The sequence below is a fragment of the Myotis lucifugus genome, unplaced genomic scaffold (assembly GCF_000147115.1).
Source record: "Myotis lucifugus unplaced genomic scaffold, Myoluc2.0 scaffold_385, whole genome shotgun sequence".
Classification (NCBI taxonomy): Eukaryota; Metazoa; Chordata; class Mammalia; order Chiroptera; family Vespertilionidae; genus Myotis; species Myotis lucifugus.
This window is the reverse complement of record NW_005871433.1, coordinates 606,181-617,485: the sequence shown is the minus strand read 5'-3', so window position 1 is coordinate 617,485 and position 11,305 is coordinate 606,181. Positions and strand designations below refer to the sequence as shown.

The window sequence follows — 11,305 nt, the reverse complement described above, 5'->3', positions numbered from 1 at the left end:
AACAGAAATCTACTTTCTCAGAGCTCTGGAGGCTGAAAGTGCCGGATCAAGGTGTTGGTTGGTTTGGTTTCTCCCGAGGCCTCGCTCCTTGGCTTGCAGGCGGCCACCTCCTCCCTGTGTCCTCACGTGGCCTTTCCTCTGAGTACGCCTGTTCCTGGTGTCTCTGCCTTTTCTTATAAGGATATTCGTTAAATTGGATTAGGGCCCACTCACGAGGCGGGGAGCCCACACCCTCCCCAGCACACAGGCTTGGCAGCTTTGGCTCCTCCCAGATGACGGAGCCCCCAGTAAAGGTCTGAGGGGCAGAGTAAATCCCCCCTCACCCCAGGAATAGGGCTTTCGTTTTCTTTTAAACAGATTTTATTTTTCCATCATTTCCCTAACTGCCAGCAAGACACAAAGGCACAGTGGGGTTCCGTGGAGGTCACACGGTTTGTGGTGAGATGTTCCCTTATGTTTGATGGAGAAAGGACTGCAGCCACCCCTCTCCCCTCAGGCTCTTCCTGAGGCAGGCCTGGGAGGCGCAGGTATATTCCCTCCCTCCCCACTGTCTCAGCCTCCCTGGCTTCCAGACCCCATGGCCTCAGTCCCACAGCCCCGTCTAGGAAGGCCGTGCTCCGGCCTTAGACCCAGAAGAAGAAGAGCTTTGGGGCAACCACAAAAGCTGATCGATAACCCGTTAGGTACCTGAGTCCAGCTGAGCCCAGTCACAGAGCTCTTACATTGGGGAGGGCCGTGAGCTTGGAGAAGAAACCAATTTCCTTGGTCTCTTTTGTATTTTTCTCAATTTCTCCTGGTTTTCTCCTCCATGGTGGTGTTTGGGGAGGGGGAGATTTTATTTTGTAAAGATTTTATTTCCCATAATTTTAAGGAGGAAAGGAGTCTCCAGTGTTGGTTTCTTTTTTTCTCAAACCGATAAACTTGCCCTGCTTTTGACGCGAATCACCTTGAGGCCCTGGCCCAGGAGACTCGTGGTCCGTGGACATGTGTAGAAGCAGCGGCGATGGCTGGCACCGAGGAACGTCACGGGGACACACACTGTAACAGAGCCTTTTCTCTCTGGCCCGAGGCTGCTTCCCTTCCTGCAGGCAGGCCTCAGAGAAATCATCACTTCTGCTTCTCGGAAGGGAAAGGGAGTCCAGATTTTCCTTCCTAACTTATTCCTCGTTGTGATGAAGGCCTTTCTCTTCACCCAAGAAAATCTTGCCAGCTGCGACTTCAGCATCAACATCCATTTTCTTTATACCGTTTTCTGCCTCCCAGATTGGCCTTTCCTAGACGGATTTTGATTATTTTCTCTACCGTTATCATCAGAGAGAGAGGGAAAGGGGCATCCTGAGCAGGGCAGACCAGGGAGAGTGGGAGTGGCCAGGTGAAGCTGCAGGGAGGAGGTGGAACTTGGCTTGAGTGCTCAGAGGTCACGTTCTGCTGAAAAAGATCTTTTGGGACTCCCCTGACTTGGCACCTCTCTCTCCAAAGTTCATGTCTGCCCCTGGGCTCGTGCTGGGTTTTGGATGTGCTTCTGGTACCACCCTCCTCGAATGGCAGGACGGCTGTAAGGATTTGTTTACCCCACTCAGCCCTGGCCCAGGAGCTCCGGGACTGTGTCATTTGGCAGCCCCAGCCCCCAACTCAGCCCAAGGGCTCAGAATGGGAGCGGAATGAAACAGGAGTACCGTTCACGGCCAGGACTGGGCTCGCGCTGGGTTTTGGATGTGCTTCTGGTACCGCCGCTGCCCCACGCTGGCCTCCCTTTCCCACCGGGCGGGGTTGCACTTGCTCGTGGGGCCGTGGGAAGGCTGATGGGCGAGCAGGTCAGAAAGCCAGGCAGGACAGGGAGTTCTCCCTGAAGGTCCTCTGAGGGCGAGGCTGCATCTGGCCGTCAGGTGCATGGAGGGGTCCCAGAGACTCCACAGCCTTCCCTCCCGGGCCCGGGGACTTCCGGTCCACCTCGAAGGCCCTGGAGTTCTCATGAGCACAGAGCCCAGGGCAGCCAGGCAGCCTGGATGGGGAGCAACTCTGTGGGTGGCCAGCATTGAGTGACCTCCCCAGATCTGTGGGCTTGGGGCCGCCCGAGCCCGCGTTGTGAGCCTGCGGAGGGCAGGGAGGAGAGACAAAAGAGGCCAGTGGGACGCGTGGTGCCGGGCTGCTCCCCAGCCACCCAGGAGACACCCCGGGGCTGTCCACCAGGTGGCCCGGGCAGAGCCGGTGCGGGCCTCCCCCGTGCCACCTCTGTCACAGTTCTCTGACTTCGGCCTCTTCGTTCGTCAAGGGCCCTGCTAACCCCTCCCTCTCGGGACCCAGCGGGCCAGGCGAGGTAATGCCCACGCGGCCACCAGGCCCCGCGCACCAACCACCCCGGGGAGAACAGGACGGTGGGCGTCCTGCTGTGACTGCTTGCCACCCCCTTGCCGCAGCACCAGCTCTCACATGAGCCAGGCGCAGAGCATAGCAGCGCCCCGAAAATGACAGGAGTTCTAACCATGACTTGCATTTTTTAGAATTCTGTTTTTCTCTTGACCCAGTTAAAAAAAAACACGGAGGCTTGTTGCTCCTTTTCCTCTTGGGCCCAGGGGTGTGCTAGTTTGCCCGGCTGGGGGTGGGTTGTGTCCATCAGAAAGTGTGCAGGAGGGACCCTCGGAGCAGTCCTGGGAGGCAGTGCTAGGCCAAGGTCAGGGCGAAAGGCAGCCCCGGGCCTTGAGGGAAGGAGGCTGGTGCAGGGAGGGAGGGAGGGAGGGAGGCAGGCAGCAGATCTGCACAGACAGCCTCTCTCCTCCCCCCAACCCCCGGGCCTTCCTCACCAACACCAGCCATCTTGGAACCACCTGAGATGCTCTGAGAAACTGTTCATGTTGTTCTTTTCAACCTAACCTTCCAAGTGGAGGAGGCTGGGGATTATCACAGGGCTCATCTAATGGATTCTGCAGAGGCACGCCAGCAGCCCCCCCCCCCCCCCGGGTCTCCCCAGGAAAAGCCTCCCGGGTCTTTCTGTCCCCAGTGACCACAGGGATGTAGTTTTCGTGATCTACTGTTCCAAACGCGTTTCCCAGGCGTTATGTTGTTTAGCACCAGCCCTGCCCTCACCACAATCCCCCAGCTCCTTCGCAGCCCCAGTGACTCACGGAGCCACAGCACTGGGTGTGGTGGGCACGAACAAGCCACAGGAGTAGGCACCTCGGGCCTCAGCATGAACCACAGACGCGTGTGCACGGGCTGCCCGGTCACTCTTGCTGACATCTTGCACCCGCGCCACAGTTCGGCTTTAAAAAGCCGCTCTCACTTCCTCTCTGGCGGGGTGCTGTGCCCAGGCTGCCTCCTCCTGCAGCAGGTGATAACGGTGGACAGGATCCAGGTGCAGATGTGCAGGAGCAAGGAAACTGCAGGGCCCCCCAAGCACTGGGGGAGACCCAGACCTCGCCCCTTCTTACAGCTCCTCTTCTTCCCAGAAGCCGCTTCCCCCTGGTGTCTACCAGGTTGCTGACTGGAGCCTGCCCTTATCCTAATGACCAGCCATTCCATAGATGAGGACACTGACGCTTGGAGTGGTTTTCTAGCCCCAGCCACACGCCTCTTAAGGGGCACGGCTGGGGCTTGAGCCTGGAGCTGTCCAGGTTCCAGAGCTTGCATTGCCCCGTTCAGTGACAATGCATCCCTTCCGGGGGCAGGCGCAGGGCGGCCTGAGCCTCTATGGTGAGCAGGAACCTGAAGAGAGGTATTGTTTCTATTGTTCAAACCAGTCTGCTCGGACGGCCCCGCAGTTCAGCCCCAACAGGCTAAGTACATCCCAGCAACTGTTGGCTGAGCCAGCACTGTGGCGGTGATGTCACGGGCGCCAAGCAACATTCCCTGTTCTGTTTACACCCGAGTACAAATTGGATCCAGAGCCCCCAAGTCCTACAGAGGTAGGTAAGCCTTGCTAGTGCCAGGTTATAAATTGCATGCAGCCACAAAACGACTGAAAGGATTTCTGACTTTCAAAATATGATCCAGAGTCTCCAATAGATTCTGGATGTGGCTGGAGATGTGAAGAGGTGCTTCCTGGCCATCAAGGTAGGGCAGACAAGGTAGTATCTATAGTCTGAACAAACCGAATGCAGGAGTGTGTGTGTGTGTGTGTGTGTGTGTCTACTGCGGGAAGGCCGGGGAAGGCTGAGTAACTGGGAGGGTCTCTAGATGTCCCTCCCTAACTTCAGCTGTTCCAATTCCACTTTAATTTTCTATGTGCATATTGGAGGCCTTCTGCTAAAAGCAGCTTGAAACCCACTGCTGGGAGGGCATGGTGAGTTAAGGAGGAACTGTGAGCAGAAAGGTGAGGTAAGACCTGCATTTTAGGCATCTGGCTGTGCTTGCAGGGCAGAGCGTGGCTTGGAGGGAAGCGAGGGCGGAGGTGCTCAGTCAGGTGGCAGGTGACTGCAGCACTGCTGGCAGCCAGAACGAAGGCGAAGGCGGTGGAGAGGAGGGGCAGAGTAGAAATGTACTTTGGAGGTAAAATCAAGGGCTCAGTGGCTCCTGGCATATGAAGATCAGGAAAGGAGGTGCTTCTGTAATTCCTGCTTCCAGTCTGGAGGGCTGTGGTGGGTGTTGCGGAGCTGGAGTACACAAGCAGGGGCAGTGTCTAAGGAAGGTGGATGCACCAGGTAGGGCAGTTCCGTGGAACATTCCAAGCACAGACGGTGAACTGATAGCTGCCTTTTCAAAACCGGTGGAGAGCTCTGGGCTCTAGATATAAACTCTGTTTTCAACAAAAAATGTCGTGTAAAGTTACTTGAAGGCATGAGGTAACCAAGGGCAAGTATAGCTAGAAAAGGGCCCAGGAGTGTACTGTGGGAAAGCCAACATTAAGAAGGGGCAGAGATGCCCGGCTGGCGTGGCTCAGTGGTTGAGTGTCAACCCATGAACCAAGAGGTCCCCGGTTTGATTCCCAGTCAGGGCACATGCCCAGGTTGCAGGCTCAATCCCCAATAGGGGGCATGCAGGAGGCAGCTGATCAATGTTTCTGTCTCTCTTCTTCTCCCTTCCTCTCTCTCTAAAAATCAATAAAAACTTTTTTTTAAAAAGAGGGAGCAGAGAAATTAGAGCCAGGAAAAGAAACAGGTCAGAGGCCATGTGTTAGTGGGCAGCTGGACTTGCGAGTCTGAAGTCGAGAGAAAGTACGAGGTTCAGATTTGTGAGTCATCAGCACCTTGGATGTCATCGACATGATGGGAGAGGGTGGGAGTGAGAAGAGTGAGCCTTGTGGGGAGAAAGGGAGGTGGTGAAGGATCAGCGGAGCAGTGTGACACTGAGGACAGCGTAGGTTCAGGAGCTGGGTCAGTCATGGTACTTCTGGCTGCAGGTCATAGCATAACTGACTAAAATTGGCTTGGAGTTGGCACGATCTCACAAAAGGTCCAGAGGTAGGCAATTTCAGGGTTGGTTCAATGGCTGGAGCTGAGGGCAAGAATGCCGCTTTGGAGCTGGGCACCTGCACCAGCCCTGCCTTTGGGTGTCGCTCCAGCCCCCAGGCACGCAGGCCTGTTTGAGGTCGTGCAGCAGCAGCGGAGTGCATTTCTCTGATGACTTGCTTCTCCTCTGCACACAGAAGTGTCTGCCTGGCGGAGGTCGGAGAGGTGTTTAGGAGGCTGGGGCTGGCTCTAACAAGGGTTCATCTCCCCGGGGGAGCCGGCTGATGAAGATTGAGTCCCAGGCTCAGAATTCTGACCCCAGGACCTCACAGCAGAAGGCAGAGCCCAATCAGGAAAGCCATTGCCGCAAGTAGGGCACTGGCCTGGGCTTTGTCGTCGCCCGCTGAAGACATCCGCTGCTCCCGGCGCTTTGTGCCGGCTCCTGGCTGCGGCTCCATCAAGGAGACAGCCTCCGTCTGATCTCCTCCTTTGCAGGAGCCCGGGGAGAACAAGGCGGCAGCCTCATTTGTCTGTCTGAGATGGAGGCTCTCAGAGCCAGGCAGCTTGGAAAAATGGTGACAAAAGAGGCTGGCCAGCAATTAGGTAATGCCCGCCTGCCTGCAGGGCAGCCCCACATGGAACCTGTCCCGAGTTCACTGGGGCGTCCAGGGGAGAGCAGACGCGTGGATTCTGTAAATGGAGGTGCACAGCCTCGCATCCGAGGAACGACCAGGGTCTGTTGGGAAGGAGGGACCCTGTTACATAGCCCATGACCTAACGTTGCTGAGCCTCACCTATACAGTGGGGAGGAGAATGGCTCTGTCAGCAATGCCTGGCTCCTTCCTTGTCTAGTGTGACTTCAGGCCAGCAGCTTGCTCGGAGGAGCTAACGCCCGGCAAGCAGCCCCCAGGCGCAGGCTGGGTGTGAGGACCTGCCATGGCCCTCCTCCTCCCTCCTCCTCCGCAGGTCCTGGGAGCCGGAGGCCGCGCTCAGAGCTGTGTGGAGCCCCCTCCTTGGCTATAGGACCCTCTGGAGATGGCAATGGCTCCTCCCACACGACTGCCAATTCTTCCCCTTGCTTTCCTCCCAGCTTCTCTGTCATGGACAAACAACATCCTTTGCTTATTCACTTCTCTGCATTTTCTCCCAGGCTAGTCCTCTTATTAAAATAAAAAATCTCCACTCAAGGCCCAGTTCTTCCTTCCTGCAAATTTCACTGCAACACGCTCGCCCTCAGGAGAGCCCTGGGCCCAATAAAGCCCCAGGGCCTCTCCTCCAAAGAGCTGGATCTCTCTCTACAGCCAGGTACTTTTTTGGGTGTTTGTTTGCCTTTTTTTTTTTTTTTTTTAAAGTCTATGCAAGCCTGTGTTTCTATGTGGGGTATGGGGAAGCCTGAAAGTACTTTGGTCCTGGGTTCAAGTTATGACTTCACAAAGTACTAGCGGTGCGACTGTGGGCAAATCACTTAACCTCTCTGAACCTCAATTCCCTCATCAAATAATTGTTTATATAAATGTTTCTCCCATGTGTTGTCTCAGCAGCGTCTCAGAACAGCCCTATAAGGAATGGTTAGAAAGTCTATCTGACAGATGAAGAAACAAAGGCTTTGACAAGTTCCCTTAACGGTGTCTCTGAGACACACAGCTGGTGACAGAACCTTGACTTGACTCTCAATTCCCTACTCTTCCTACAGGATCAGGGGTGGTGGGGATATCTTTCCGGCTACTTCTCAGAGCTGTTGTGAAGGTCAAAGGACTTCACCCATTTGTTTATTTCACAGACATTTGTTGAGGGCCATGGAGTGCCAGCCTTGGTTTTCTGGAATGAAGGGTTCTATAAGCTGTAAGGAGCTGGGCAGATGCAAACAAGAGTGGGGTCCAGGGTGTGGTCCCACCCCCCTAGGGGAGTCTGCCCAGCCGCCTTGCAGAAGAGCTTAGCACTTAGCAGAACACCTGGCCCAGCCCACCCCCTAGTCCTCGAGGAGCCATTCCCTGCCCTCTCCGGACATCCCTTCCTAGGCCCTCTCACCACACGCTGTCTGGGAGGTACCATCCACCCCATTTTACAGAGAGAAGAATGCAGGTCCCCAAGGGCAGTGGGGCTCAGTCCTTGGCTGCATGTTAGAATTACTGGGAATCTTTAAGAGCCCAATGCCCAGGCCAAATCCCAGACCATGAAATGAGGAACTGAGGCCGGGCCCGGGCAGCAGCGGTCATGCTAACGCTGCTGGCCAAGGGCAAGGGCAGCCGGGAGGAGGGCCGCTGTCTTGGTGGCCGGCGCCCGCCGTGGATGCTGATGCCCAGGAGTTGTCCAGGTCCTTGGTTCTCATTGGGGTGGACTGGGGCTCCCTCCCGACCAGCCCTGGCCCTTTCTAGCTGGGTGCCCTTGGGTGTGGTAGGAGTGGCGGTGGCCTGTGGGTCAAGTGACTGGCACCTGTCACAGGCTTCATGGTTACTCCCTTTCTCTTTCCCTGGCTACTGCCCAAATCTGGGTCCGTTTTCTCTTTCTTCACATCTCCTCCAGGGGAAGTGAAACTCGGATCAGTTCCCCCTCTCCCTGGCAGCGCGGCCCAGAGGCTGGAGGGACCGTGGGAATCGGAGGGAGAAGCTTTGAGGGGCAGCTGGGTCTGGCACTGGCGGTTCCTTCTCCTCGTTTGGCCAAATCTGGGGATGGAGATTAAGCGCAAAGAAACAGTCTGCTCTGGGCTGCGCGTGTCCCCCCAGCTCCTGAGGGCTGGGGCTTCCTTACAGGGGACAATGGTCCTCCTTCTCTGTCTGTGGAGGGAGGTCTGAGACGCAAGGATTAGGGCTCCCTGGAGGGCCAGCTGGCCAGCAGGCAGCCAGAAACACCAGCTTCCCCAGGTATTTGTGGGCCAAAGGCAGTTACTGAGGGTGGAGCCCAGCATGGTGCCTGGAGCGCTAGGAGCTACGTCAACCCCTGCCTCTGCCTTGAAATAGTAATCCTTGTGCTTTTCTTCTGTTCCTCCTGCCCCCAACCCAGCTCTTCCTGCAGGACTTCTCCCCAAATCCGTGCTGCCTCAGGAAGTCCAGGGTTGGTTTGTTTAATATATTCTTACTGATTTCAGAGAGGAAGGGAGAGGGAGAGACAGAAACATCAATGATGAGAGAATCATTGACCAGCTGCCTCCTGGTGCCCCCCACTGGGGATCCAGTGCGCAACCCGGGCATGTGCCCTTGACTGGAATCGAACCCGTGACCCTTCAGTCCGAAGGCCGATGCTCTATCCACTGAGCCAAACCAGCTAGGGCAAGTCCAGGGTTTTAAAATGTTCAAAACAGGCCTTTACGAATTGTCTCAGTGAGTTCAGGCTGCCATAACAAAATGCCTCAGACTGCGTGGCTTAAACAACAGGAATTTATTTTCTTACAGTTCCGGGGGCAGGAAGCCCAATATCAAGATGCCGGCAGGATTGGTGTCTGGTGAGAACCCTCTTCCTGGCTTGCAGATGGCCACATTCTTGCTATGTCCTCACAGGGGGAAGGGAGGGAGGGAGGGAGGGCGGGCACTCTGTGGTCTCTTATAAGGACACTAATCCCATCTAACCCTAAATACACCTCCAAATAAAATCGCATCATGGTTTAGAGCAGTGGTTCTCAACCTGTGGGTTGCGACCCCTTTGGCGGTCGAACGACCCTTTCACAGGGGTCGCCTAAGACCATCCTGCATATCAGATATTTACATGACGATTCATAACAGTAGCAACATGACAGTTATGAAGTAGCAACGAAAATAATTTTATGGTTGGGTCACAACATGAGGAACTGTATTTAAAGGGCCAGAAGGTTGAGAACCACTGGTTTAGAGCGTCAAGGTGTGAATTTTGAGGGACCCAATTCAGTCCATAGCATTCCATCCTGCCTCCCAAATTCATGTCCTTCTCCCATGCAAAACATATTCATTCCATCCCAACAGCCTTAACTCATTCCAGCATCAGCTCCAAAGTCCAGCCTCATCTAAACATCATCTAACTCGGGGATGGTGAAACTGGAGCTATAACTCCTCCTGAGGCAAATTCCTGTCCTGCTGTGAACCTGTGGAACCAGGTAAGCACATGCTTCCAAAACACATGGTGGGACAGGCACAGGGCAGGCATTTCTGGTCCAAAGGGAGAAACGGGAAAGAAGGAAGGGGTGATGGGTCCGAAGAAAGTCCAAAAGTTAGCAAGGCAAATCCCACCAGGTCACCAGGCTCAGACTAATCCTCTTCGGTTCAGGGCTCTGCCTTCCAGACCCACGGGGGCAGTGGTCCCACCTCTGAAGCTCTTCCAAGTGGGGGTGGGGGGCTCCCTCAAGGCTACCGAGGGGGTGGCCTGATCATCTCTGAACAGCCTTCAGGGTCCTTCTTCCCTTTCCTTGAAGAACAGTGTTCATTTCCTAAGGAATGGCTCTTTGGGCTGGCCCTGTAGCACCTCAGAAGTCCAACAGGCTTCCTTCATTCTGTCCTCTCTCTCGTCTCCTTCAGTTCCTCCTGGCAGCACCTTTGCTGGTATGAGCCCTTCTCTATTCCTGGCTTCCACTGAGAGGACTGATTGGATCTCTGGTCACACCCAAGATCTCTGTATGAAATGGGTGTTCAGCCACACCCTTATGTTCTATCAGAACAAACTTTCTCTTTTTTTATTTTTTGCAATATGGCAGACTTCTCCAAGTTCTGGTTCCTTTTTGCTTAACAGGTCTTTCTTCCATTCATCTCTTCCTTTTGCATTTCACTCTAAGGATTCCGGAGAAACCAGGCTGCTCCTTCAATACTTTGCTTAGAAATCTCCTCAGCTAAATATCCAATTTCATGGCTCAAAAACTGTACCTTCCACAAAATACTAGAACACAGTTCAGCCAGGTTCTTTGCTATTTTCCACAAGGATCGCCTTTTCTGTAGTTTCCAATAACATGCTTGGCATTTACATCTGAATCCCCTTTAACACCTGTATTTCTAGCATGCACCGAACCTCAGTGTAAGAAGAGCGGCCCCACATGCGGGGACAGTGCCAGGCTGCCATGCGGGAGGCCGGTCAGCACCTGGAAGCTGTGCCTGCAAACCATTCTCCCTGCATTCAGACGGCACTGGGTGGGGAGCCACATCAGGGTGCGTCCCTCACTCCGGATGGGCCTCTGCTGACGGCTGCCTGCAGGTCACCAGGGGATCAGATGCGTGTTTGTACTCAGTTTTCCAAAGCCCCTCTAACTGGTCCCATATAAACACCAGTTTTCAAAGGTCCAGAAGAGCCAGAACGTCTCCAATGGAAGGGAGCCTTTGCACCCAGAGGCGGGCTGATAGGGGGAAAGAATCCCACCATCCCAGCATTGGTGGGTCAGGAGAGTAGAGAGCCCCTTTCCTTCTTATGGGATGCATGTGACTGGCAGCACAGGGAGGAAGTTTGGTACCCAGGCCTGGCAGACTGCAGTGTTTAAGTTCTGGCTTTGCCTCTTCCTAGCAGAGTGATCCTGGGTTAAGTTTCTCAATATCTCTGTTTCAGTTGTCTCCCCTGAGAGATGGGAGATGAAAATAATTCCCATCTCATGGGGTGACGGTAAGAATTAAATGAATTGATTCAAGTAAAATGTTTATACTAGTTCCTGGCACACAGTAACTCCTCAAAAAAAAAAAAAATGTTAGCCATTAGGGTGCACTCATGAGAACGTGCCTGGCTAGTATCTGACAGCCAATCAGGAGTGAGGAGGCAATGAAGAGGCGTGGTCAAGAGCAGGGGCTGCTGGGGGAACAGGTGTGGCGTGAGATGGGGTGACCTTGGTACTTAGTCTCTCTGAGCCTCAGTTTCCTCAAGTGGGAATAACACAAGCAAATCTCTTCTTATAATATCTGGTGGTAGGAAGTATAACATAAATCGTTACAACAACATTTTTTAGATCAGAAAACTGAGGCCCAAAGACCTTAGAAACCTTC

The 11,305-nt window shown here is 54.4% G+C and overlaps 1 long non-coding RNA gene across 2 annotated transcripts; it reads left to right on the top strand.

Moving 5' to 3' along the window:
* Positions 1-3,911: 3,911 nt before the first annotated feature.
* LOC106699380 lies at positions 3,912-10,976 on the top strand. 2 transcript variants are annotated; one of them, XR_001350955.2, is made up of 4 exons: positions 3,912-4,050; positions 8,774-8,823; positions 9,317-9,447; positions 10,338-10,976. It is a non-coding gene; the product is annotated as an uncharacterized LOC106699380 (long non-coding RNA). The 2 variants fall into 2 exon arrangements; XR_001350954.2 differs by lacking the exon at positions 10,338-10,976 and having other exon boundaries at positions 9,317-10,284.
* Positions 10,977-11,305: the final 329 nt, after the last annotated feature.